At 42.8% G+C, this 27,025-nt stretch overlaps 1 protein-coding gene and 1 pseudogene across 9 annotated transcripts in view; both read right to left on the bottom strand.

The window, feature by feature from the left end:
• ARHGAP12 (Rho GTPase activating protein 12) overlaps window positions 1-22,675 on the bottom strand; it is a 105,629-nt gene extending 82,954 nt beyond the window's left edge. For 7 of the 8 annotated variants that reach the window (XM_084781947.1, XM_084781949.1, XM_084781950.1 and 4 more), the window contains exons 1-2: window positions 22,497-22,675; window positions 915-951 (exon numbers count right to left, since the gene is read on the bottom strand). The gene's annotated coding sequence lies outside the window, so the exon portion shown is untranslated. The remainder of the gene's footprint in view (window positions 1-914; window positions 952-22,496) is intronic. The other variant, XM_084781948.1, reaches the window with a different exon arrangement.
• Window positions 15,846-17,091, bottom strand: LOC311597626 (NADH dehydrogenase [ubiquinone] 1 alpha subcomplex subunit 13-like; annotated as a pseudogene). The gene has a single exon. The product of its transcript is annotated as an NADH dehydrogenase [ubiquinone] 1 alpha subcomplex subunit 13-like (transcript).
• Window positions 22,676-27,025: the final 4,350 nt, after the last annotated feature.

Below are 27,025 nucleotides of genomic sequence, written 5' to 3'. Positions count from 1 at the left end.
CTCTCCCTCTCCTCTCCCTCTCCCTCTCCTCTCCTCTCCTCTCCTCTCCTCTCCTCTCCTCTCCTCTCCTCTCCTCTCTTCTCTTCTCCTCTCCTCTCTTCTCTTCTCCTCTCCTCTCTTCTCTTCCTCGCTCTGCTCTCATGGCCCGGTTCAGTTTGGACCCTTCCAGATATCTCTGGCTGAACTCTCATATCTACAATAAAATCCTTCTCCTCAACATTACCTAGGAGCAGTCAAATCCTCATTTTCATTCATATCCTAAGCTACATAGCAAGTTTGTTGTCAGCCTGGACTATAAGAGACCCTGTCTCCAAAAAAGGGGAGGGGGGAGTAAAGAAGGCAGGGAGACAAGGAAACAACATAGAAGAGTCAAACAGAAGGCAGAACATCAAGGGTTCCCAGCAACCACAAGAAGCTATGCTAAAACAAGCCAAGATTTTCTCTACAGTCGGTAGAAGACAAACACTGCCAACACTAACACTCTGATACTTTTGGATAAAGATTTTCATCATGAAGCCCAGGCTAACCTCATCAAGATCTGCCTGCCTCAGCCTCCCAACTTCAGAGATTAATGTCACTGTTTAAAGCCACCCACTTACAGTACAGTCTGAGTATCACTGATCCAAAATGTAAAAATCTTGAAACTTTTTGAGCACTAACAGAGCACAGGTGGAAAATCCCATGCAGGTAGGTTCCCACATGGTGGGTCACAGTTTGAACACAGATGCAGGTGTTGCTGTACACTATGTGTAGAAACAATCCTTTTCCTGAGGCTGAGCACCTATAAGGTAAAGCCAGTAAACTGAGGTGGTAAGTAAATTAATTATCAATGCAAGTTCAGTGACTGCAACTGATTTCTAGAGAAGCTACTCCAGTTAATACAGTAACACTGTTTCAAAAAAAATTACACTTACCTTAGAAGGCTGTAAACATCTGTTGCTTCGTTTAAACCTATAAAATTAAATAAAACATTTTATTATCTCTAACCAAGATCCCTTAAAAGAGGCAAAGCACATGTTGTGTATAATTTTGGATCCATAATTTTTATAATAGTGATAAGCAACACAAGGGAGTGTTACATTGTGACATTTAAGTGCCTCCCTCTAATGAGACCACTTGAGGCCATCAAGATCAATTTTGCCACTACCTTTGCTTGCTGCTATCACTGTCTCAACATCCCTTACTTTTATTCTGACAAACAGGAATAGTTTTTAAATTTTTTTTGATTGTATGATAAACAAATCAGATAAAATTGTTACGATAATGGTACGTTCAAGTCCATGGTACTGAATAGGCATAAAGAATAATGATGTATGTTTGCAGTTGTTAGGAATCCTAACACATTTGTCCCCACAGATTGCTTATTCTTTACAAAAGGGGAAACAAACATTATAATGCTTCTTTTCAGTGAAAAGTTTTAAAACAAATGACCAAACCTACCAATCAACAGTGGAGCTACCTGGATGACACACACCCATTGTGTAGACTGTCACCTGTGCTGTATTCTTTTTTTTTTTTTTCCCGAGACAGGGTTTCTCTGTGTAGCCTTGGCTGTCCTGGACTCACTTTGTAGACCAGGCTGGCCTCAAACTCACAGCAATCCGCCCGCCTCTGCCTCCCGAGTGCTGGGATTAAAGGCGTGCACCACCACGCCCGGCTCTGTGCTGTATTCTTATCAAAAGGATTTTTCAGCTGGGTGAGTGGCACACATTTTAATCCCAGCACTTGAGAGGCAGAGGCAGGTGAATTTTGAGGCCAGCCTGGTCTACACAGTGAGTTCCAGGACAGCCAGAGCTACATAATGAGACCCTGTCTAAAAAGAAAAAAGCATATTTCACTTCATGCAAATACTGGGAAACACACAAGTCCAGAAGGCAAGACATTCCACCAGATAACAGAACTAAATTTTTCAAAAAGTCAGTGTCATGAAAAATAAAAAAGGGAAGAGATTCCTAAAGATTAGACATTTTCATAAGCAAAACTGGTTGAAGTACCTAAAATTTACCACATCCAAAATCTATACTAACCAAAATCCTAACTATTCACCCTATCCTGCCTAATTTGCTCCTGACACCCAAGAGAGCTTCTGAACTGTTCGGTCTCTGCTTCCATGTGAGCTTTAAGTTCACATAAAGTTTTCACAATTTTTCAAGTTTATTCTGAGGAAAGCAGAGATAGCTTAGCAATTAAGAGTACCTGCTGCTCCTCCAGAGTACCTGAGTTCAAAATAGCACCCACATTGGGTGGCTCAGATATCTGGAACTCCAACTCCAGGGGATCCAATGCCCTTTTCTGGTTTTCATGAACACACACAAATAACACACACAGACACATACACAAAAAAATTAATAATAACAACAACAACACAATGGAATACTATTCAGCTGTTAAAAACAAGGACATTATAAAATTTGCATGCAAATAGATGGATCTAAAAAAGATCATCCTGAGTGAAGTCAGGATGTAAGCCAGACCCAAAGGACACGCATGGTATGTACTCACTTATAAGCGGTTATTAGCCATATAGTACTGGATGACCACACTACAATCCACAGTCCTAAAGAAGCCAAGTAACAAGAAGAACCCTAGGGAGGATGCTTAATTCTCATTCAGAAGGGCAGAGAGAATAGACACTGGAAGCAGTTGAAGAGAGAGAACAGGACAGGAGCCTACTATAGAGGTCCTCTAAAAGACTCCACCCAGCAGGGGATCAAAGCAGACTCTTGAGATTCAGAGTCAAGCTTTGAGTGGAGTGCAGGGAGACTTATGGAAGAGTAGAGGGGATAAAAGGACCTGGAATGGACAGGAGCTCCACAGGAAGACCAACAGAGCCAACAAATATGGGCCCAGGTAGGCACCAAACAAGGACCATGCATGGAGAGGACCTAGACCCCCTGCTTAGATGCAGCTGATGGGCAGCTCAGCTACTCCAGGTATCCTAGTAAGAGGAGCAGGGGCCGTCTCTGCCATGGACTCTACTGCCTGCTCTTCAATCACTTCCCCCTAGAGAGGTGCCTTACCAGATCACAGACAAAGAGGATGAAGGCAGTCCAGATGAGACTTGATAAGCTGGGGTCAGTTGGTGGGAGAGGAGGGCTCCTCCTTCCAGAGGACTAGGGAGGGCAGGCCATAAGGAGGGGGTAGAGGGAAAAGGGGAAAGGGAGGGAGGGGTTGGGACCGGGAGGAGATGAGGGAGGGGGCTGCGATTGGCATGTAAAGTGAATAAATTCTTAAAAGTAAATTTAAATTTAAAAAATAATTCAACATCCTTAATCATCAGGGAAATACAAATCAAAATGACTCTGGATTCTGTCTTCCATGCTTCAAAATGGTAAAATCAAAAACTCCAGAGACAAAATAATCATCATCATCCAGAGACAGCTCATGTTGGTGAGGATGTGGAGCCAGAGGAACACTCCTTCATTTGTTGGTGGTAGTGCAAACATGTATAACCACTCTGGAAATCAATCTGGCAATTTCTCAGAAAATCAGGATAGTTCTACCTCAAGACTCAGCTATACAACTCCTAAGCATATACCCAAAAGATATCACAAGGACCCTTGTTCAAGTATGTTAATAGAAGCTTTATTTGCAATAGCCAGAAGCTGGAAACAGCCTAGATATCCCTCAACTAAAGAATAGGTAAAGAAAATATGGCACATTTATACAATGAAATGCTACTCCGCTATTAAAAACAAGGACATCATGAAATCTGCAGGCAAATGGAATCAGAAAACATCATCCCAAGTGCAGTAATTGAGACCAGAAAGACACACATGATACGTACTTAGTCATAAGTGATTATCAGACTTAAACTACATGACAACCACTCTTTAATTCACAGACCCGAAGATGCTAAGTAACAAGGAGGACCTAAGGGAGGATGCCTGAATGCCACTGAGAAGGGAAGTAAATAGACATTGGGGGTGGATGGAGTGAGGAAACTGGATGAGAGTGGGAACGGGTAGGGGAACGGGATGAGTCAAGTGTGGTGTGGGCTGAGGGAAAGAGGACTGGGATGAGGGCATCTCTGGGACGAACTAGAACCTTAGGACATAGGAAACTCTCAGGAATCTATATGGGTGACCCTAGCAAAGACTCCTAGCAATGGGGGACAAGGAACTTAAAACAGCCACCTCCTGTAACCAGCCAAAACTTTCCACTGAGGAATGGGGACACCAACACATCCACAAAAGCTTCTACCTGCAATTTGTCCTGTCTACAAGATGTGCAGGGATAAAGATGAAACAGAAATTGAGGGCATAACCAACTAATGACTGGCCCAACTTGAGATCCATACCATGAGAGAGAGCGCACCCCGACACTATTAATGATATTCTCCTACACTTGCAGACAGAAATCTAGCATAACTGTCCTTTAAGAGGTGTCACCTAGCAGCTGATGGAAACAAATGCAGAGACCCACAGCCTAACATTAGGTGGAGCTTGGGGAATCTTGTATAAGGGGAGAAGGGGGTGACTAAAGGAGCCAAAGGGGTCAAGGATACCACAGGAAAACCCACAAAAATCATCCTGGGCTCACAGAAGCGCACAAAGACTGAACTGACAAATAGGGAGCCTGCAAGGGCCAGAACTAGGCCTTTACCATTATGTAACAGAGATGCAGCTCAGTCTTCATGTGGGACCTCTAACAACTGGAGCAGGGGCTGTCTATGACTCTTTTGCCAGCCTTCGCACCCTTTTTCCATAACTGAGCTGTCTTGCCGAGGCTCAATAGGAGAAGATGCACCTAGTCCTACTGCAATTTGATATGCCAAGATGGGTTGGTATACATGGGGGGGGCCTCACCTTCTCTGAGGAGAAATGGATGGGGACATGGTAGATAGGAGGTTAGAGGAGGGGGGACTAGGAGGAGAGGAGAGAGGAAATCTGCGCTCAGGATGTAAAGTTAATTAATTAAAATTAAAATTAAATAAAACACTTTTTTAAAAAGTTGATAATCATAGTCATGTGCAATGCAAACACCAGATGTATACAATAAACACATCAGTGGTCCCTAAGATGTCAATGAAGCTGACAAATGCTGTTATAGTATCCTAACATCCTAGAGTAACTCATTACTCATGTTTGTGGTAATGTTGATGTACATACACCTACCAAGCTGCGTAATACAAACTATTATATGCAGAGCGTAGTACTTACTGATAATGACTGTTACAGTTGTGTTTTATGCTAATTTTAACGATAGTTTAGAAACTATCATACATGTATTTGGTCTTTTTTAAAGTTCCTACAGCAATATGCCATGTGATGTTGGCAGCACCATCATACATCTTATGTCTACCACATCACCCACTGCATCAAGAGACCACATGAGGTAAGTGAGCATCCAGGTCCAACAATGAAGGAATCAGCCAAATACAGATTCTCACAATTCCACTGGTACATGAAGCATGACCACTTTAACCTTGAATGACTTGGGTTTTCTTTTTTTCTATGGAAGCATAAAACAAGAAGTACTTTTGAAGATAGAGATGAGTAAGAAACATGCAGTTACTTTTCACAAGAGTACTGTAGCTTAGAACCATGAAGACTGGTCAGACAGTGTTGGATTCCATGCTCGTGCTACTGTAGAGTGGATATGGCACTGGAGAATAGCAATGTTATCCACCAGCCCATGCTCCCTCTTTACTGCCACGCCTTATGGCTGTACCTACCCTATTGACTACAAAGACAAGAATGCAGGAACAGTTAGGGAGGAAAAGGATTACACAAGGGAGTCAATTTCACTAGTTCAACATGAAACATCCAATCTATGGTTTTAGATAAAGACAATGAGATGTGGCTCCCCAAGCCAATGTGGTAGTTAAATGATATAATCTATATAAAAAGGTAGTCACATACTAAGGTAGATGAAATGAGCAAGAAGACACATGGAAATGAACAGAAGCTACAGATAAATTATCACTCAAAACAGAGGTAAGAGGTGGAGCATGAAACTGGAATGCCCAAAGATAATTGTTAAAAATCATAAACATCTAGAAAGCCACATAGCAAACCTTCACTACAAACAATTCTTTAAAAAAAAAAAGCAGATAAAATTTAAAGTCTTATTATAAAGTATACATTGAAAGAGATTAAGATATTCATGGGGTAACTATTAAGAACAGATCTAAATGAAAATTATATACAACTGTGTGAATCGTTTATTCTATTTCATTTAAGAGCAAGCTATGTTAAAATGAAGGCTTACTTTGTCTTAGATTTGTTTCTTCTTTTTCTCCTTACATTAGGTCAAAAGCTGTTTATTCTGATAACTTTACATAGGATTTTGCTTACTTAACTAGAGAAATCTCTCACCAGAACACTCCTGAAATGGAATCTATTCAGTACTTATCACCACATGCCTCTGTCCATATTCATCCCAAACAGAAATTGCTAACCACCCAATCCAGAACATTCAGTTTTGCATATGTACTGTTTTGAGCTCCTCCCTTGCTTCTCTCAGCAATTTTATAAACATCCACATACAACTCAAAGGCCTCTTGCCATTCTTCTTCCTCTGTTGTTGCAATCACTTCTTCCCTATGTTTCAGCAAACACACACACACACACTTTTGTATGTATGGGGAGGGGTGAGGAAAGGGTGTGTGTGTGTGTGTGTGTGTGTGTGTGTGTGTGTGTGTGTGTGTGTGTGTGTGTGTGTGTGTGTGTTTTCTCAGGTTTCATCCACTTTGCTATTTTGTTTTGTTTTGAGACAGTGTCTCACTAAGTAGCTCTGACTGTCTTAGACTTGCTATGTAGACCAGGCTAGCCTCAAACTCAGAGAGCTCCTCCTCCCTTTGCCTAGGATGAAAGATGTGAACCACCACACCAGGCTTTGTTTTATTTTTTGAGACAGGGTCTCTCACCAGTCTGGAATGCACCACTTAGTCCAGGCTGGCTGACTAGCAAGCCTCTAGGATGCACCTCATCTCCATCTCCCCAGGGCTGGATTATGATTATTTGCCACTATACCTGGCTTTTTATGTGAGTTATGTGGCCCCAACTCAGGTTTCCCAACTGAACCATGAGATGAACTCTGGCACACCTACTACTAGTGCTCTATCCTCTACTCAGACTCAGTATTTTCTGTCATGCTACTTTATCATCTGATAACCTTTTTCCCATCTGTTAATTTTTTCTAATTGTTTTTCTCATGTAAATTACTAAGAAGCCTACCACAAATTATACAGCTCAGCAAATGTTACCTTCCTCCCCCAGGGCATCTGCTTTAATCAACGATATCTTACTAGATATGTCCAAAGCAGAATAAACAAGAAAATAAAATTTTTTTTATTTTTTTTTATTTTTTATTTTTTGGTTTTTTGAGACAGGGTCTCTCTGTGTAGCCTTGGCTGTCCTGGACTCGCTTTGTAGACCAGGCTGGCCTCGAACTCACAGCGATCCGCCTGCCTCTGCCTCCCGAGTGCTGGGATTAAAGGCGTGCGCCACCACGCCCGGCTCAAAATATTTATTTATTATTTATTAAATATACAATGTTTTGCCTGAATGTACACCTGCATGCTAGAAGAGGGGACCAGATTTCATAATAGATGGTTGCGAGCTACTATGTGGTTGCTGGGAATTGAACTCAGGACCTTTGGAAGAACAGGCAGTGCTCTTAACCTCTGAGCAATCTCTCCAGCCCTAATTTTTTATTTTTTAAATAATTTATTCAGATTACATCCTGATTGTTATCCCCTCACTTGTATCTTCCCATTCCCGCCTCCCTCCCTCTTTCACCCTATTCCCCATCCCCTAGGTCTGAGACTGAAGGGGACATCCTCCCCGTCCATATGATCTCATCCTGGTAGCCTGCTTCCCCTTCCTGAGTGCCAGCAGGCCTCCCCATCAAGAGAAAGTGATCAATGGGGGTAGAAGGAATCAGATTTCATGTCAGAGGCAGTCCTGCTTTCCCCACAACCATGGAGAATGAGCTATCCATTGGCTGGATCTGAACAGGGGTATAGGTTTACTGCATGCATTGTAAGAGAAACAAAAACTTAATGCACCCATAATTAAGAGGTTTATAATTTAAGACTAATCCAGATATGCCTGACACATGCAGTAATTCTGATACTCTAGTACTTAGAACAATAAAATGCTAATATGCCTCAAGCATGCAAATATTACGCAATCTAAAAATATCATCACAGCTGAATCATTAATCCTTGGCACTTTGTTCTCCACATTTTTAAATATTGCATAAGAGAAGAAGGAGGAAGAGGAGAAGAAGGAGAAGAAGATGATGATGATGATGTGGAGGTTATAGCTCAGTAGTAGAATATTTCTCTAACATGTGAGACACCAAAACAAAACAAAAAACCTAAAAAACGAATAAAATAACTGGAGATGGGAAGTAAGCAGAGGTGGGTGTGGATAAGAAAGGGGATAAGTGTGACTAGAATTTATTATATGCATGTACAAAATTGTCGAAGAATAAATCAATTTTTCATTTCTTTGAAAAAAAAAAACTGGAAGCTAGGAATGGTGGCGCATGCCTTTAATCCCAGCAGAGGGAGGCGGTGGCAGGCAGATCATTGTGAGTTCAAGGCCAGCCTGGTCTATAAAGCGAAGTCTAGGATAGCCAAGACCACACAGAAAAATCCTGGCTCAAAAACACCAAAAACAACAACAACAACAAAAAGAATAAAATAACAATCTCTGAACAAGCACCTAATAAATAAAATTTAATGTGCAGAACAACAAAACCCACAAAGGTACCAGCAAAAGAAAGTGTTCCACCAGCTAGTTTTCCTTTTTTTTTTTTCTTTTCTTTTTTCTTTTTCAAGACAGGGCTTCTCTGTGTAGCCTTAGCTGTCCTAGATTCACTTTGTAGACCAGGCTGGCCTCGAACCTGCCTCTGCCTCTGCCTCCCAAATGCTGGGATTACAGGCATGCACCACCATACCTGGCCACTAACTAGTTTTATAAATTGTGCATTTATAACCATTAGCCAAGTTTTTTTCTTAATGAATACTCCTGGCTTTGGAAGAATGAACAGATACACAACATAAAATGCTTCTCTGAATTGAAACAGGCAATATAAAGGAAAAGCAAATATCATAAACCAGTCTAAGTGAGAAAAAAAAAAAAAAAGCAAAAGTAGAACATAGGAAATAAGTTGATAGCTGTAAAGTGGTAAAGGAAGCAACAAAGGAGAACCAGGGAAGAAAATGCAAAAGCAAGACTTACATCTGAAACAAATGAGGAATCAGCAAGAAGAATTTGAGAAATGAGCATAATTTTAACAAAAAGGAAATTGTAAACCAAGCTTTTAATGCCACCACTAAAGAGTAAGAGGCATGAGGATCTCCAGGTTTAAGGGCAGACTTGTCTACACAGTGAAAGTCAGGCATGATCAGTCCCTGTCTCAAAAAAGAAAAGACTTTTCAATTAAAATTTTAAAAAAGAGAATTTGCAAGGGGTATCTGGAGGTCCATGTGCCATGAAAGATAGAAACAGGGTCATCTCAATGAATTTGCCTTGAATATAGTTCACAGGCTAGGTTATGTTATAGTCACTGGTACCCAGCATGTGCAAGGTTTAGAGTATACACAAGGATATATGTTAACATACAACAAACTCATAATCCATAAGGGAGAAAAATTGGACTTTCCTAAAATTAAAAACTTCTTCAAACCAGCATGCTGAAGAAGCAGCTGCAATTCCATTTTTATTGCAGTTCTATTTACAACAGCCAAGAAATGGAATCAACCTGTTTCCACCAACAGATGAATGACAAAACTGTGCTGTATACACAATAAAGTAGCTGGCCATAAAAAAGGATAGAGTCCTGTCATTTCTAACATGACTAGAACTCACAGGACTTATGTAAGTCAGAAATAAAAAGGGCAAACCCTACATGATGACACTTACGTAAGGGCCTGGGGAAGCCAGAGAGCAGGATAGGGACATCCTCTAGAGCTGCGGCTCTCAGCCTCCCTAACGCTGCGACCCTGCTGCGACCCTCTAACACAGATCCTCGTGTGGTGGGGACCCCGACCACGCGGCTCTCAGCCTCCCTAATGCTGCGACCCTCTAACACATATCCTCGTGTGGTGGGGACCCCGACCACGCGGCTCTCAGCCTCCTAACGCTGCGACCCTCTTACACAGATCCTCGTGTGGTGGGGACCCCGACCATGCGCCGGGTCTCAGCCTTCCTAACGCTGCGACCCTCTAACACAGGTCCTCATGTGGGGGTGACCCCGACCATGCGGTTCTCAGCCTCCCTAACGCTGCGACCCTTCAACACAGGTCCTCGTGTGGGGGTGACCCCGACCATGCGGCTCTCAGCCTCCCTAACGCTGCGACCCTCTAACACAGATCCTCGTGTGGTGGGGACCCCGACCATGTGGCTCTCAGCCTCCCTAACGCTGCGACCCTCTAACGCAGGTCCTCATGTGGGAGTGACCCCAACCATAGAGCATTTTGTTCATAACTATAATTTTGCTTATGAATGCCTTATAAATTTGCTTATAACTATCTATTATGTAACCCTCCAAATGCGTTGTGACTCACAGATTGAGAACCACTGTTCTAGAGCCCACATGGTGGAAGAACAACCTACCTCTAACCTCTCCATGTGCTCCAGGGCACATGCCCCACCCCAACAAACAACATCTAACAATCAGCAGTGCTTGGCACCGTTGGAGAAATGTAAACAGTGGAGAAAACATGTGAGAGCTCCTCAAAAATAAAGTTGCTATCATCGAAAAATCCCAGTGTGTATAAGAAGAACTGAAAACAGTAACTCAGATACTTGTACACAAACACGCACAGCGGCATGACTTATAGTAGCCAGCATGCACATAAACCAAATACCCACAACCACTAGAGAAGGTAAGATGAAGTATACACCCTCAATGAATGAGTACTCAGTCTTATTTCTTTTTTAAGTGTTTCACACGGTACAATGAGGATTCACTTTGAAGATGCCATGTCTAGTAAAGAGCCTACCTCAACATGCACACATACACAGGCACACATACGTAATGTACCCAAAGGGAATAGTAAAACTAATCTCAAAAAGAACTCATGGATGAAATGGTTCCACTGGTGAATTTACTCAAAATGAAAAAGAAAATCACATTTCTGCAAAAATCTTCATGGAAAAAAAAACCAATGTGAAAAGATCTCAACTCATTCTATGAAGTTAGCATTATATTTACAGCAACATAAAAACACTGAAACAGGGAGGAAAAAAATACTGCTAACCAGTATCATTCTAGAATATAGATTCAAAAATTGCTAATCCAACTGTAGCAAACTGGATTCCCTTATTCTATCTTTTCATGTAGCTCAGACTAGCCTTCAATTCCCTATGCCTACTGACCTCAAACTCAAACTCTTAATCTAGCTGACACCAAGTTACGTCATTCAGGCACGCACCATCATGCTTACCTTCCAAGAATAGTTTCAAAGTATAATGTATCAAGTCCAAGAATAGTACAAAGTTGAACATTTAAAAAAAAAATCAATCAATTTTGTCTGGAGAAATACCTCAGAAGTTAAGAGCACCATACCAGCTCTTCTTTCAGAGAATCCAGGTTAAATTCCCAGCACTTACACGGTGGCTCATGACCATTTAACTCCATTTCCATAGCATGCCAAAGCCTTCGGCACAGGGCACTCAAATGTTATCCAGCCATACATACAGGCAAAACACCCACATTTAATAAAATAATAAAAAGTTAAAAATACATCTATTTAAAGCTAGGCATGGTGGGGCACACCTTTAATCCCAGCACTTGGGAGGCAGAGGCAGGAGGATAACTCTGAGTTCAAGGTCAGCCTGGTCTAAAAAATAGGCCAGGGATAGAGAAATGGTTCAGCAGTTAGGATCACTTAAAGCTCTTGCAGAGGACCCAAGTTCAGTACCCAGCACTTATGTTGGGGAGCTCACAATCACATGTCACTTCAGCTCCAGAGAATCCAATGCACAGGCCTCCCTAGACACCTACACTTATGTGCACACAAAAAGACAAAAACAATTAATCTTATAGAAAAAGAGCCAAAGACTTTAACAGATACCTTACCAAAGATACATAGATAAAAAACCATCAAGGAATGGAAATTAAAATAACTATGAGCTGTTACTGCATACTTATTAGACAGTCAATGTCCAGAATCTTGACAACACCAAGTACCAGGCAGGATGGAGTTACAGGGGTTTTGGTATCTATGTATCCCTGGCTGTCCTAGAACTCACTCTGTACACCAGGGTGGCCTGCAACTCAAAGATCCACTGCCTCTGCCTCCTCAACGTGGAGATTAAAGGAGTACACTGGGGATTAAACATGAAGATTAAGGATTTTTACCTACAAGAAGTTAGAATCTAAAGTCTACAGGAAAACCTGTATACAGATGACAAGCACAATGCTGTCTATAACTATTACAACCTAGAAACAACTAAGATACCTTTCAGTAGGGAAATGGATAAACTTGGAGATCTCCATAATATAATTTGTTTTGTTTTGTTGACAAAGAACCTCAAATTCTCCATCCTCCTACCTCACCCTCATGAGTATTTTAGTACAATGTAATTTTAACATACACACAAAAAGACACGGAGGAAACATATGACCAAGTAAAAGAAGCCAGTCTGAAAATGAAATATGTTGTATGATTCTATCTGCATAACATCCTGAAAATGGCAAACTACAAAGACAGTGAAGATCAGAAGGGCAATCAGCAGTTGTCATGTGCTAGAAGGGAAGATGAGCCAGTGTAGCACTCGGGATTTTTGGAGTAGTGAAAATACTGTGCATTTTATTGTAACACTGGACCAATATCATCTAATATTTGCCCATGGTTATACAATGTAGACCACCAAACCCAAACTCCACTTACATAAATTGCTGCTCAGGGATAACGACAATGTAGGTTCATTGATTTTTAAGAAATATACCACTGGGCATGGTGGCCCACACCTTTAATCCCAGCACCAAGGAGGCAGAGGAAGAAGGTTCTCTGTATTGCAGCCAGCATGATCTATACAATGAGTAGATCAGGCCATGTCTCAATGAAAGGGGGCCAGAGGGAGGAGAGAGGAGAGAAAGAAATATACTACTCTGATATGGGGTGGTCATAATGGGATGTTCCACGATGTGGGGCCTAAGGATCTAGCACAGGTTGTCAGGCTTGAAAGCAAACACCTTTATCTACTGAGTCATATCCAAACATTATCAATAAACAGTAAATTCAACATTCATATAGCTTTTTTGTTTGTTTTTCAACACATGGTTTCTCTGTGTAGCCTTGGCTGTCTTGGAACTAGCTCGGTAGACCAGGCTGGCCCTGAATTCAGAGATCCTCCTGCCTCCTGAGTGGGATTAAAGGTATGCACCACCACTGCCCTGCTTCACATACCATTCTTATATACTTCTTAGAAAACAAAATTAATCACAGACTTTAAAAAGCTTTTAACGGGAAAGATATTACTGTTTATTAGTTTGACAAAGGTTTGTTTTGGTTTTTTGGTGGGTTTCTGAGACAGAGTCTCACCCTGTAGCCCTGGCTGGTCTCAAACTCACCATCCTTAGCCGCTCAAATACTGGAATTACAGGAATATACAATCACAGTCAGCTTCGTCAATGGTTTCTTCGAATGAACAAAAAAAGCAAAAATTCAAATTGGATTTCACCCATTAAAAATCTTTTGCCAGAGCTCCCTGGAGTTCCTTAGCATGTGACAACAACTATGGCAAGAAAGGCAGGGGTTAGGGAGATGCTAACTACCCTCAAAACTAGCCATGTCTACTTTGTGTTATGTGAAGCAATAAGCCTTACTTCTCGTCTGGTGTGTCACTGAGACTATCTGTAGCTCATCCCTTGCAGCATCCAGCCTACCTACAGGATGTCCCACAGACTGAATGCTGCTTCCACAGCCACACATCACAGGTACAGAAATTAAAAGACCTCTCTCCTTATTTTACTATAACTCACCTTTGTTGGACTTCTATTGTACTAATTTAATTTCCAATGGCAAAATGCCTCCAACAAACAGATGGTTTTACTATAGTGACTGTAGAGACTTCCCATTGTACATTTAAGAAAAAAAAAGGGGGGGGGGGAGGCTGGAGAGATGGTTCAGTAGTTAAGAGCACTGTCTGCTCTTCCAAGGGACCCGGGTTCAATCCCCAGCACTCACGTGACAGCTCACAACTGTCTGTAATTCCAGTTCCAAGGGATCTAATGGCCTAAACCAATACAAATAAAGCAAAATTAAATAAAAAAAATTTTTAACGAAGAAGAAAAGCCAGGCGTGGTGATGCACACCTTTAATCCTAGCACTTGGGAGGCAGAGGCAGGTGGATCGCTGTGAGTTCGAGGCCAACCTGGTCTACAAAGTGAGTCCAGGACAGCCAAGACTACAGAGAGACTCTGTCTCGAAAAAACAAAAAAGGAGAAGGAGAAGGAGAAGGAGAAGGAGAAGGAGAAGGAGAAGGAGAAGAAGAAGAAGAAGAAGAAGAAGAAGAAGAAGAAGAAGAAGGATGAAGAAGAAGAAGAAGAAGAAGAGGAGGAGGAGGAGGAGGAGGAGGAGGAGGAGGAGGAGGAGGAAGAAAGACACCACTGAAAATCTGATTAGGAAAGCTACAGATTTCTGAAAACATTTAAACAAAGAACTCTTCACCTAGAAAATATAGAGTTTACAAGTTAATGAGAAGAAAACTCAACTTAATCCCAGCACTTAAGAGGGACAGGCAGTGAGAGGCAGATCTCTGCGTTTAAAGCCAGTGTGGACGACATAGTGGAGTTTCTAAGCCACCCAGAGCTGCACAGTGAGACTATCTTAAGAGAAAAAAAAAAAAAGGCAGAAAGTTTTAACAGGCTTATACAAAGTTCTACAGAATAAACTCCTCAACAGATAATCAACATCTTCAATCATCAAGAAAATGAAATTTTTTTAAAAATCAATGCTGCCAGGCGTGGTGGCACACATCTTTAATCCCAAGACTCGGAAGGCAGAGGCAGGCGGATCACTGAGTTCAAGGACAGCCAAGACTACACAGAGAAACCCTGTCTCAAACCCCCCAAAAAAGTTATGGCTAAGTCAAGTCATATTCATGTTTCTGGGAATATAAAACAGCTAGAACTCACACTGCTGGTAAGGATATAAAAATGGTAAAAAGGAAAAAAAAATCACTCGATTACATTTATCTAGTGCTTACAATTTTAACTATACCACATGACACAGATTCAACTTTTAGAAATTTACCAATGAAAAACAAGAGCAGAGTTTCCATTTATCAACAGCAGTTTTATCAACAGCTGGTTGCCCAACTATCAGTCAATAAGCGTATGGACAGACTGCAGCAGACCCACCTCAGAAATGCCATTCAAGCATAAAAAGGTGCTGAGCGTGGTGGCACACACTTTTAATTACAGCATTCGGGAGGCAGAAGCAAGTGGATCACTGTGAGTTTGAGGGAAGGCTGGTGTAAAAAGCAAGCCCAGCAAAGCTAAGGATACATAGAGAAACCCTGTCTCGAAAACCCAAAACAACAATGAAAACATCATCGTCATCATCATCATCATCAAAGGAATGAATTAATGCCACAACAAACTAGGTAAATATCAAATAATTTTACTGAGATAGCCCCAAAGCAGTGCATGAGAGTCCATTTGCATAAAATTCTAGAAAATGTAAACTCATTTATAGTGCCAGAAAGCAGGTGAGTGATACCAGAGAACAAGGGAAACAAAGAGATTTGGGGTGAGGAAGGGAGTGGTAGGTGTGCTCACAGTCTTGATAATGGTGATGCCTTCTGTATTAGAATTACCTAAGACAACACTTGAGGCTGGGTACTGAGCTCATGGTTCTGGAGATAAAACGGTATAGTGCTGGTGCTGGTGCTGGTGCTGGCTCGGTTGTGAATGGAATGCGGCAAGATCACATAACAAAGAGCATCAGTGGTGAAGAATGGGGAAGGGAAAACCACAGTGCAAGAAGCCACATCATTGATAAGGAGGAGCCAAGCTTGCTCTCTTACCAATAACCTTCTCTCAAAATCTAGCTAGGTCCAAGGATAACTACTCCAATTTTTCCTGAAGGCAGTGCACTCAATAGCCTCATAATTTCCAGGCCTCACTCTCACTGGCTTGTCCAATCTTTCATCACTGCAACAAGATGTTATCATCTGCACGAGTCACACTCAAGAACTGTGTGGCTGATTTTTTTTTTTTTGACTATTCTTTATTACGGCGTAGGCTTGGGCCCTAAGTGTACCAGGTGAAGTCGAAGGTGGCATTCACCATCTCCTCCTTGGTGCGCAGCCCTACTGGGTGGTGTGGAACTCTGACTCTCCCACCTTCCAGTCAGGTAAGTCTTTCATGATGATGGCCTCTTCTTCCAGGTCCTCCCGAAGCATCTGCAGGGTTCTCTGGTCCTTCTCTGCCAGGAAGAGTGGCATGAGGGCAATCCAGGCCTCCAAGTCCTCGATCTGCAGGCACCTGCGCTCACGGTTCCACTTCATCATTCTCCAGTAGCCAAAGACCAGGGCCCCGATGCCCACGGCAAACAAGCTGTACCCTGACACTTCCCCGCGGGGTAGGTTCCAAGTCAATGGGGCCATAGCTCCCAGGTGGGGTCATGTCCTGCTTCACCTTCGATGCCGCCATACTTGTAAGACCCTGTGTGGCTGAATTTTTAATACCACACACCCAAAAGCATCTTGCTTTAAGCTAGACTACAATTGGGCCACCTTCATAACCTATATTTTGTTTTGTTTGTTTTCAAGACAGGGTTTCTCTGTGTAGCCGCCTTGGATGTCCTAGAACTCACTGTGTAGACGAGACAGTACTCTAATTCAGAAATCCGCCTGCCTCTGCCTCTGCCTCTGCTTCTTTAGTGCTGGGATTAAAGGCATTCATCACCATGCTCACTTTCGCACTGAATCTTTTTGGAGGCACATGGAGCCCAAGTTCAACACACCTCCAAGTTCCTGCCACACTGAGGAACAAGCTCCAACACATAGACAAACTCAAATTATGTTCAAACTATATAGTGTATTCACAGGTTTATACATATTGCTAAGCTCATCAAATTGCACATTTTAAGTCAAACAACCAAATATTACTACTTGCTTTTTTTTTTTAAGACAGGGTCTCACTGTGCAATCCTGGCTGGCTTAAACCTGTGTAGACCACTCTGGCTTGAACTCACACAGTTCCATCTTCCTCTGCTTCATGAGTGCTAGGATAAAAGTTGTGTTCCACCACACCTGGCAAAAATGACTTTTTAAAAAGTATTCTTTAGGATAAGAACAGAAGCAACTAGAATCTACATTCACCACTGTGAGAACACAAAATGACACATCTATTCTATAATGTAACTTGTCAGTAAGCGTATGCTTACTCTATAAGCTGGTAAACCCCTCCCCCCAAGAGATGCAGCAATGTAGGGCCACTAAAAGGCTTGTCAGTAAGCCACCAAATGCCTAATCAAGCTCTGGTAAACCCCCCTATAAGGTAGTAAACACAGAGCATGAAAGGTTTTTGAGAGAAGAGAAAGATAAATGCATACCAATGTATCTACTAGTTCCAAAGCATGGTAGAGTGTATCCCATTAGTCACTGCTTGGCCAAAGATGCAAAAGTTGTGATAGAAAAAAAGAAATCATAGGGTTTGAAACAGCCTTCTGTGTTTCCTGTGTATCACTTAGAATGATACTTTGAAAGTGCATCTGTGTTATTATATGTATTTATTCATATGAGTTCATTAAGCATTAGTGTATTTCCAATGCATGTATATTACACATCAATAAAAGCAAGTTTAAATTTGGGCAGAGGAGCATTATACATATAACCAGGGGCTTACTAAAAGTACAGGTGCCCTGTTCGTTAAGATTGGAGAAGCCCTGGATCACCAACAAGGCAGAGGGCCATCCAGACTTCAGTTCAACTATAAAGCAAATCAACTGCCCTCAATCAGCTCTACTAAAGCAACACAGCAATGGCTCAATCACTAGGTTCTAGCACAGTGAGACCAGATAGTCAAAGAATGTCAAACAAGAAAGATGGTGGCCCAATGGGTCTTCAACTGAAGGTGACTTAAAGTACAGTGAGTCTCAGTGTTACAATTATTCCTTTCCATTTATGAGTTGGTCTACAGAATAGAACATAGGTTAGTATATGTGTACTATACCTTAATAAAAGTAAATTTTAAAAATGAAATGATACGTGAAAACACAAATACTTCTCATCCAATTTTCAAAGATACCACTCTAACACTCTAAACTCTGTGTGAGAGAAGAGAAAAGGCACAGAACTTAAGATCAGAGGCCTAAGGTTTAAACCTAGGCTATGCTATTCTAGCTCCTTGGGTATCTTATCAGTTGGGGAAAAAGAAAGAAAGAAGACAGACAGACAGACAGACTACAAACCTCAAAAGATCCTTGTCAAAGAGGAAAAGACCTTTATAAACTAAAACATGATGCACAGTACCCATATTAATCACCATATAACCTAGGAAGCAAGTCATGAGTAAAAAAAACACAAAAGAGTGAAGTTAGTCCCTGTGTCATCAGCTGTGTGATCTACATGATGGCAATGAGCCTCTCCAAGCCTGTTTCTAGATGCACATCTAGCTGCTTAGTAACACGCACCACATTTTGAGAGAATTAAGTGCAGAGGCACTTGGTACAGTAAGTCCTTCCTAAATTTTATCTCCTCTGGCAAAAATACTTAATACCAGATTCCATTCTGCCATCCAAGCTGCAGAAGGGCAAGTCATTAGTGACTCAGAGCACTAATTCTCATACTTGGAGCAATGGAATCATCTGGGAAGGATCATCTTTTTTTTTTTTTTTTTAAAGCACGTCTTATTTTAGAAGAGTTGAAGACATAGAATTAGGACTGGGACACAGCTACGGCACAGAGGCTGCCGAGCATGCACGAGGCTGCGTTCTATGCCAGCACAGCATCAACTGTGTATGGTGGCAAACCTCTATGAGCCCAGCATTTGGGAGATGGAAGCAAGAGGGTACTAAACTCAAGGTCATCCTTAGCTACATATCAAGTTCAAGGTCAGCCTGGACTACATAAAGCCTTGTTTTAAAAAGACCTACAGAATCACTACAAAAACAGTGCAGAAGGGTTCCCATGAGCCTGGGGCCCAATTTGCCTCATTAAATGTTACATTTGGCACACTTTCTTAGTCAATAAGTCAATATAAAAATCAACTGATGTAGGCCGGGTGTGGTGGCGCACGCCTTTAATCCCAGCACTCGGGAGGCAGAGACAGGCGGATCGCTGTGAGTTCGAGGCCAGCCTGGTCTACAAAGTGAGTCCAGGATGGCCAAGGCTACACAGAGAAACCCTGTCTCGAAAAACCAAAAAAAAAAAAAAAAAAAAAAAAATCAACTGATGCATAATAATGTGCATACTTGGTTCAAATTTTCTTAGTTCTTCCCTACTGTACCCACCTTTCTGCTCTAGGAGCCATCCAACAGACATTCCATAACCATATCCTGCAAAAGTTTTTAAGCCACGAAGTACTGAGTCCCAGGTTTTAGAAATTTTAATGGCAGTATGAAACTGATGCCCCAAAATCTACACTTCAAAATCAACACACTGTTCTGCTAATCTGCAAACACATTTAGAACAGCGTATTCTGAGCTCAGACTAACCAGGCAAGCAAAGTGTCACACAACTTTAATCCCAGCACTCCTGAGGCAGAGGCAGGCCTGGTCTACACAGTGAGTTCCAGCCAGAGCTACATAATGAGACAAAACAAAACAAAGAAACAAAAATATTCTGACTAACCAACAACAATATATAGTTTAACACAATAGCCACTACTGCCATATGACCAATGAAATATGGGTAGAATAAACTAAGTGCTCTAAGTATAAGCTACACAATCTATCAAAAAGTTAATCCAAACAATGAGAATAATTTTCATGTTAATTGTATGATAAAATATTTTTAATATGCTAGGTTAAATAGATTTATGCTTTGTAGTTTGTTCACTTGGTTTGTAACATGAGTACTAGAAATTAAGGTCACATGGTAGTGCATTTCTTTTTAATACAACAGTTGCCAGTGACCTACATGCAACAATACACATATGACCCGCAGGCTTATTAGAATGGCAGGTGACCCCCAATACTTTAGGAGAAGAGAAGCCATAGATTATCAACAGGAGTGAGGAGCTCCCAGATGAAGCATCAGCATTTGCTGGCTCAGTTAAAATATAAAGCAAATCACCTACAAACTGCAACCACAGGACACTGACTGGGTCTATGAAAGCAACAAGGCAATGGCCCAATCACATGGTTCTAGCACAATTAGACCAGCTAACCAAAGACAAGTAGAGTCGCAAAGATGTTAGCCCATTATTGAGGTCCTCACTGAGGTGACTTAAAGTACAATGAATGAATCCCTGTGTTATAAAGATTTATTTCCACATCTGACTTATTCTACAGAAAAGAACATATTTGCAATTATAACTAATATTTATTGGGTTCTTGGTTTTACTAGAAAACACTCACATAGCATGCTGAGGCTCTGGGTTTGATTTCCAGTAGCACATACCCACAAGTAGGATTAAAACTGTTAAATACAAAGTGTGATAAAAGTTTAATTTCCATTTTCTCTCATTGTTTATTATAGAATTGCAATGTCCATTTTCTCAGATAAATAATATTACTACTCTTAGGCAGATTACTATCTCACTTTAGTCTACTCTTCAACGGGCATGGTAGGTGCACACCTTTAATCCCAGTACTGGGGGAAGGAGATCTCTGGCAGTTCAAAGCCAGGCTGATCTACTTAGTGAGTTTCAGACCAGCCAAAGCCACATAGTGAGGCCCTATCACAATAAAAATAGACATGTAACTAAATAAATAAGAGTATTATCCTTATTCTCAGTAATGTCACTTGCACTTTCAGGATTTAAATTACTAAAGCTCATTTTTTAATCAGGCCACTTTTCAAAAGCACTGAATAAATATTTTCTAATAAAAAAGCCATATGATTACAACTAATTAACTGTTCTGCAGCGTTTACATATTTCTTTTCTACCTCACAACTGGTGTAGTATATTAAAAAAAACTCAAAATATTGATAATTATATAGGCACAACTAATCTACACAAATGCTGTCATATCATGACTCAATGAGTAATCTCCAATCCCAATGGCTGATAAAGAACAGGAGTAAATACTAGGGAACACACACACACACACACACACACACACACACACACACACACACACCATGGGCAGGGAGAGAAAGAATGTATATGAATTATGCTTTGTTTCCTAGGCAGAAAAACACCCCAGACAGATGGAAAGTTATGTGTGCCCTGTTGGCCTAACTGCGATGGCATGGCTTAAATCACACCTTCACGAACCCTTCCTGGGTATTGCTTCTTTGGGTTCTAAAAATTGTTCTGAAAGGCTTCCAATGCAATTTTAAAATAGAAAATAGTGCACCTGCAGCCAGTCTCATAGCCGTGGAGAAATGGAAAGACAATCCAGTCTAAGTTAACACCCTTTTAGAGATCAGGTAAGCAAAACCGGACGTGAGGAAATAAACACCTCCAGGCCACCATTTCTCAGCTTTTAAGTACAAAAGAGCTACTGCGATGAGCTTAGATACCGAACAATTTCTCATTGCAACATTCTTAGTCTTTCAAGGTCTCTCTTTAAGTCGGACCAGCAGACTCTGAACCAGAACCCCGGTGACTCCTCGTTAATGCTCCTTCCTCCCGTGTACCTCCCTTTAGGAATGTGTGCCTGAACGGTCAATAAAATCTACTTCCGCGTGTCAACATGAGTGAGCCACACAAGGCCAACCTTGTAACCACTGTTAAAACCCTTTACCCGTGGCACTTCACTTGGAATAGCATTCCAACTTTTTAAAAAAGGTATACTAGAAATTTTGCTTTCATCTTTGCAAAGCATTTTAAACTGCTGCTGCAGGAAGAGAGGGAAAAAAAAAGAAAAGAAAAACATCACTCGCCTCTGAAACTGAAGGGCGTGCCTTCTCTCCCTAATGACCACCTTGTGGCCATTCTGTCTGCGAGGGTCTGCAGTAACTTAAAGACACAACGTGTCAAGGGCAGCCTTTGCGGAAAGACAAAACAGGCGCCCGAGACCGGAGGCGGGCAGCGCGCGGGCAGCGGGGTCTGTTGTCTCCCCGTGACTCAAGGGCTCGGAAGAGATTCCTCGGAGCAGAGCCGGGGGGCAGCCAGACGCGCTCCTCGGGGCTAAGGAGAGCGCGCCGTTCGCGTCCACCGTCCGCGCCGCGGCCCAGGTGTCAGGTGCGCCCAGGGCAGCTGCCGCGGGGGGCGGGCCGGCCCTCCCGGGGGCCCAGCTCCCGCAGGCAGGAAGCCGGGGAGCCCAGGCTGAGACCTAGGTCGTGTAAACCTGCTCGCCCCGTGGGCCAGGCGGCCGCCGCCCTCCCCGGCGCAGCCTTCGGCGGGCAGAGCCCGCGCCCCCGAGCGCCTTTGTGCTTTCCGCGGGAACCCACGCCCGGCCTCCTTACCAAGGGCCGGAGACCTCGCGACGGGCAGCTCCCTCCTCATCCGGCGATGTGGTCGAGGACGGAGAGACCGCCTGAAAAGCGCTCGCTCGGTCGCCGCCACTGCCGGGCGTCCCCGCAGGCTGGTCTCTGAGGGAGGGTAAGTTCCAGGGCACGTCGGAGCGCGCTGGCGCGGGGGCGGGGCGGGCACTAAGCAGTGGGAGGAGCGTTCCTGCCACGTGATGAGAGAGGCGGGGCGGTCGCTGGGGAGGGCGGGGCGGAGAGAACCACGTGATGAGAGAGGGCGGGGCGGGGCGCGCGTGAAGGGCGGGGCGGGTGGCCCACGTGATGGGTGGGGGTGGGGCAGGTACTGTCGGTGGGCGGATAGTAGAAGCACGTGACAGGAGGGGCGGGGCAACAGGTCGCCCTAGTGAGGGGCCGGCGACCACGTGACGGCTGGAGTGGGCGGGGCGCCAAGCCCCAGGCTGCAAAGGGCGCGCAGGGCGAGTGGGCCCCGGAATCCCAGATGGGCGGGGCAGGCTGGGCGGTGCGGAGGAGCTAGGGAGGGCGCGGAAGGTGGCGGCCGAGTGGGCGTCAACACTTTGTAAACATCTGTGGGAAGTGTTGGGAAAACGCTAGTTGGGGGTAGCCGGGGAAATTGAGAGCGCAAAGTGCTACGGCGGCAGGCGCATGCCATCTAGGGCTTAATGGCGCCCTAGGTCTCGGGTCCACAGCCTGGCAAGCCCCAGTGAGAGTTGGCGAACGGGCTTCTGTTGGGACGAAGTGTAACTCTGAGATTCTGAGCTGATTTCTAGGTCTGTGCGGAGCTAGTGGGGGCCCTGATCCTCGCGCAGAGTGCTGGACGGGCAGTACGCAGGAGCGATACTGCACTTTGATTCCGTAGGGCCTTCTGTGTGCAATCACTGTGAGCCACCCGGGTGTCACTGTCCAAAGTCAACCCAGGTTGCAGTGTGGCAGCGTGGCACCCGGAAGTCGCCTGCCTCCGTGAAGAGTAGTGATATGAGAATCCTCAGAGGCCTGGCTTCTACCATTAATTGCCGCTCCACCCTCTGCACCTCCACTATCACGTGAATACTGTTGACTTAAAACCTTACAGCTCTGAAATCAAAAGACTTTTGAAAAATAATAAGTATAAGGAATTCACAAACCATTCATTAGCCACTTGTTGATTGTGCCTTTTATGATTCCCAGATTAGATTTTAATAACGCCAGAGACAGGGAAAGCCGGCATAGGGTTCAAGAGCCAGGCTCTGGAGATGGCTCTTTTGGGGGCTTCGTCTATAAAGAAGCCACAGTGTCTAGCAACTTTAGCACAGTTGAACTCTCAGTTGTTTTACTGAGTGATAATCCCACTAGAATGTTGGGAAGGTTTCTAACAGCTGTAGTTTATAGTCCTTAATATATCTAATGGAGCTAATAGTCTAAGAAAGTCTCCTCTTAGATGCTCAAGGTGAAAATTTAAAAATAAAAGCTATGAGGCTACACTGCATCTTCGCACGTGCTCTTCTCTTTCATTGGTTTTTATAGTGTTTCTGGTCTCCCCCAGGTTCTAATGTTTCCTTTTCCTTCTTCAGCATATACAGAATATGCCATTGTTCGCCATACATAGTAATGCTGTGTGCTTCTAAAACTACTTTCCGTAAAAATCCCCCTTTGATCTCTTTCCAAAACCAAAACAGGGCCAGTGTGCAAAAAGGAAACTGCGCCTCCATAAGAATGTGCGGATAGCCCTATCTTGCCTACTCCCAAACCTGAATTGGACACCCTTAGTTTCAGCAAGAGTTGGAAGGGAACAGTTTGCATACACTTGTAAATCTGCTTGTAACTCCACTTCCTCTTTCACAACCTAATCTCAGATGATACCACAGTGCCCACAGTATGCTGATCACTACCAACAGCAGATGGAGTCAGATAAAAAGAGCTCTCTGGCTAGTGTGTTGCTGGGACAGGACCTGATGGAGTGATGAAATCACAGGCAACATGGCCCCTAGTTGGTTTTTAAATAACACTTTGTAGCATATGTCTGGCTCCCATGTGGAGGATCTCAACAAATCATTTTCAGGATTTTGACATTTAACTGGCTTCCGAAGAAGCAGCCAAGAGCTTCAAAATGTAGAACTCAAATAGAAGTTCCAACACGGGCAGAGGCCTGGCTTTGAATTGCTGGTGTGCGTGAATACCTCAAGTGCCTAAAAGCTCTTGACATGGCTTAGATTCAAAAGCAATTCCTGTCGAGTGTATTTTTGAGTGGAAATGAACTCTGCATTACTGAATACACTTGTCCTAGTTTCTTGCTAGTTCTTTAATGAGAAACCTACTTTCTTGGCACACTTCTAACTGAAAAGCATTATTGTCTGTGCAGTATCACTTCTTTGGGGAGGCTAGAGTGAAACAGGAACTGGCAGAATCTAAATTACAAATACATGTGAACTTGGAAAGACATAATTCTATACATAAGAACAAACAGCTTTTTGCACCAACACACCACCAACCAGGGTGTGATGCCTAATCACAAGTTCAAAGCAACAGGACCAACCAATCATGTACTAGAACCTCCAACACTGGCACCAAAAGCAAGCCTTTTCTCTTCATAAGTTAATTGTCTCTTGTATTTTGTTATAGTAACGAAAAGCTGACATGTATTATTGTAGAGAAAAGATTGGCAGCAAAGAAAAAGTTCTTTTGGGCTTAATATTAAGATTCTCAAGTTTTTACATGAAAGTACAGAAATAGTCTAGTTTATGAGTTAGTTTATTTCGAGTAATCTAACTCAGGAAACAGAAAACAAACTACAGTTAGCTTTGAGACTAGGAATGTTTCTTAACAAATATATGTAAACATGTTTTCCTTCCTTCTGATCCAGGCTAGAAATGATACCATCTAGGGGTCTTGATCGGGTAAATTTTCTCTGCCAGTTAAAGAAGTAAAAGACAGGAAAGGCTGAAGCCAAACAGGTGGCCACAAAGAAGTCTAAAGCTCCCCAGAGTCAGCAGTTAAGGGAAGGTAATTACTGAGGGTAAGGAAACTGCACACAGCACCCAAAGCATACCCTCTGCACAGCAGGGAGGCTTTTGGACCAAGTCAGGAGGCTGTACTCTCTGCTTTTATGTCAACTTGACACAAGCTAGAGTCTTCAGAGAGGAGCAGCCGCAGCTGAGAAGATGTCTTCATAAGGCTGGGCTGTAGGCAAATCTGTAAGGCATCTTCTTAATTAGTGATTGAATGGGAAGGCCCAGTCCATTGCGGGTGGTGTCACCCCTGAGCTGGCAGTACTGGGTTATATAAGAAAGCAGTCTGAGCAAGCCAGTAAGCAGCACCCTCCAGGGCCTCTGCCCCACCTACTGCCTTCAGGTTCCTGCCCTGTTTTGAGTTCCTGTCCTGACTTCCTTCAGTGATAGACTGTGATGTGGAAGTGTGAGCTAAATAAACCCTTTCCTCCCCAGCTTGCTTTTAGTCACAGTGTTTCATGGTTGCAGCAATAGAAGAGACCCTAACTTTAAGACAGAGGTTGAGGAAGAAGCTGGCCATCTTGGGAATTCGCCACCTTTATTACCTAGCCATGCTGCCTCTCCCTGTCTGCCTGCCACGGAGTCTGCCTAACTCCGGTCTCTCACTTCTTTGGTTTCTTTCCCACTACTGGGGACTGAGCACAAGACCCCATGCTAGGAAGGCAAGTACTTTGGCATTGCACTACGGTCCCAGGCCCTGTAAGTTTTCAGAAGCGTCTTAAGTAGAGCCCTGTTTAAACAAGTTTTAATTGCTTGGCTCCTCTGGTGTAAACATTAAAATTAAAATTTCACAGAACATTTTTTGGTATGTTAATTAAGGTCAAGAAAAAAATACTTTGGGAAAAACTCCAAGGCCATGTGTTTCTTTGTGTATCTGTTCTCTTGCCCACTTTATAACATCAACTGCCTTTCGTTTCTGTAGGTTACACAGATGCCCTGTAAATTATGTTAGCTGAGATGTTTCAGATTTGATTGTACTTATTTCTAAAAACCTCAGAGATAATTATGGGTACAATAGCAACTAAATTAACAAAATACTGTTTCCTTAAATATTGATGTTTTCTTACAAAATATCACAGTTTTTACTCACGTGATTGGCTTTGTAAATTGCTATATGGAGCTGTTTCCAAAGTTGCATGGCCTGGGCTGTCTAATAAAAGGAAGATCATGCCAGGCATGGTGGCACATGCCTTTAATCCCAGCACTCGGGAGGCAGAGGAAGGCGGATCGCTGTTGAGTTCGAGGCCAGCCTGGTCCACTAAACGAGTCTAGGACAGCCAAGGCTACAAAAAATTAAGAACACACAAAAAAGAAAAAGAATATTGGTAATTGGCATTCAACTTTAAGCAATGCTTACCAGCCAGTAGTTTTGAGGTATAGTCATTGATAAATTGTTCTCTTGTGCCCTTTATATTAAAAGTACACTCAATGTAGTTTTACATATAAGTCAAATAAAAGCACTAAACAGCCATTAAAATTTTACTTTTTAAAGCCAGGCGTAGTGGACGCACTTTTAATCTCAGC

Source organism: Acomys minous (genome assembly GCF_964271855.1).
Source record: "Acomys minous genome assembly, chromosome: 5".
Classification (NCBI taxonomy): domain Eukaryota; kingdom Metazoa; phylum Chordata; class Mammalia; order Rodentia; family Muridae; genus Acomys; species Acomys minous.
The sequence above is the reverse complement of the archived record's forward strand: the minus strand, read 5'-3'. Positions and strand labels throughout refer to the sequence as shown.